Genomic DNA, 2,465 nt, shown 5'->3' with positions numbered 1-2,465 from the left:
AGGTAGGCTCATTTAAGTGGGCACGTGAGGTTTCTATAGACTAGACCAAGAGAGGGAAAAGAATTCTATGAGATCAGGTCTCACGGGTTAGCAAGTGAGATCCATCCTGATGGATGACACGTGGCATTCACAAATCACAAAGCATCTACCCCACCCCTACCTGAAATCAGGGAGGAGAGATTAAATGCTTTGTGATTTGTGAATGCCACATGTCATCCATCAGGGCGGGTCTCACCTGCTAACCGTGAGACCTGGTCTCATATAATTTTTTTTCACCAAGAGAGCTGGTCAATTAGAGCGGTTTGTGGAAGTTCTACAGGTTGCATGGACTGTGTTTAGAACCTTTCAGATGTCTTTATTTTGCTTTTCTATGTTTCTTTATCGTTTTCTTCTGTTTACATGTGTATTTGTTTGTTGGGTTTCATTGATTTTCTTCAAGTTTTTAATTCATTTTTTACTTTTTTGTTTTTTCTATTCACTTGTCAAATACATGTAAACTATTTAAAAATTCAACTGAACATTTTTGGTATAATGAACATTTTTTAGATAAGCATTGAAATCTTTTCAAATACACGTTGATCATTGTTTCAAATTACACATTTAACATTTAATACAAACACACTTTATTTGATTTTCAATACATGGTGAACATTTTTTAACACACATGGATCATTTTTTTAAGCATGCAGACACTTGTTAAGTTTTAGAACATTTTTTAAAATGGCTTCAACCTTTTTGAATTGTATGGATTATGTTTTAATCATGCAAAGTTTTATATTCTACAAAATTTTAAAATATGTCTCAAATATATATTTGGAACGTTTGATCGGTTCTTAAATGTCACAAAAATATATTTTTACAGTTAATAAATATATTTTTAAAAATACATAAATATTTTTGCTCTATAGAAATATTTTTTTAAAATTCAAACATACTCTTGCAAACATTTGGAAATATCACGAACATTGTTTTGAGTGGTACGCACATTTTCTAAAAGTACGCTATCTTTAACACTGCATGAATTGTTTTTTATTATGAGATGAACTTTTCTGGAAAATTAACTACATTATTTTTAAAATTCTGTATTTAGAATAATTCCCCTAGTTCTTACATATAAGTCCTTTTAGAGATTTCAATACGAACTACATATGGATAAACATAGGCCTACTTTAGAGTGTAGATTCACTCAATTTGTTCCGTATGTAGTCTATATTAAAAATATCTAAAAAATCTTATATTTAGTAACGGAGGAAGTAAAAAAAGTAAAGAAAAGAAAAAAAAAGAACGGAACTCACCTGCTTAACAAAACACATGATCTTATTGTGTCGGTGTAGCGAGATACAGACGCGCCCTTGCTAGATTCACACCATCTTAGTGCAATCATATCCCTTGTTAATTGGGTATGAATATTTCAGGTTTTCACAATTTTGGCTTGTACATTCATGCGTTGCCAAGGCTGGGCTCGCCATCAAATTGAAGGGCCGTGCGAACTGCTTCATGGAGCTCGTTTTGCAAAAAATAATCAAAATATATCTAAAGTTTAAAACAAACATTTTTTTCTACAAATACAAATACATAGTTTTCAAGTATGTATAAAATTTCATAAACTGATTTTACTATTTGCATGCGACACAAAAGGACAAATATTTGACCCAAGTACAACAAAGAAAAAGCCTATTTTAATCTGTGTATTTGTCTTTGTTGTGTACATCCATATGAATATATATATTCATGATTTTTTTTAAATGTATACAATAAATATATGTCTACATGAAAACGTTTTTTCAGATTTTTTTTGAAATGTGGGAAGGGTATTTTCGCTGAAAAAAAAATTAAAGAGCTCAATGGAGTTCGGCCTCTGAAGGCACTTTTTGCGTGAACTCCAGAATCAAACCCAGGCCCAGAAGGCTGATCCCCAAAAGAAAAGAACCGAACCGAGCATGTCCACCCAAACCCGAGAGATTTCGCTCACAAAAAGAAAAAAACAAACCCGAGAGATTCCCAGTCTGTGCAGGAACAAACCCCGGATCGAGAAGTCGGCGGCGGCGGCGGCGGAATCAGAGGACATGTCGGCCAACTGCGAGAGGGAGCGGGAGGAGGCCAGGGAGCTCGCCAAGTACGAGGAGGACTGCAAGGAGTACAAGGTGACCCTGTACCTGCTCGCCATGCTCATCTCGATGGCCTTGGCGGGCCTCATCGCCGGCTTCCTCGTCCCGCGCACGCCCCAGTGGTACAGCCTCTACTGCTGGCAGACCGCTCTGGTCTTCTTCTTTTCCTTCGCGATCCTCTTCGGGTTTCACACGCGGAAGTTCGGCTTGTCCGGTCTTCCCCGGAGGCCAGATCCTGAGGCCCAACTTGGTGGTGGAGGAGGAGACGGCCGCTGATGATCAAGTTTTGCTATAGGCTGCAATATGAACATAGATAGATCGATAGGTGTACCTACTGTATCTTCTAGTGTGTGTACA

The sequence above is a fragment of the Triticum aestivum genome, chromosome 2B, assembly GCF_018294505.1.
Source record: "Triticum aestivum cultivar Chinese Spring chromosome 2B, IWGSC CS RefSeq v2.1, whole genome shotgun sequence".
Taxonomy (NCBI): Eukaryota; Viridiplantae; Streptophyta; class Magnoliopsida; order Poales; family Poaceae; genus Triticum; species Triticum aestivum.
Note: the sequence above shows the minus strand (reverse complement) of the source record.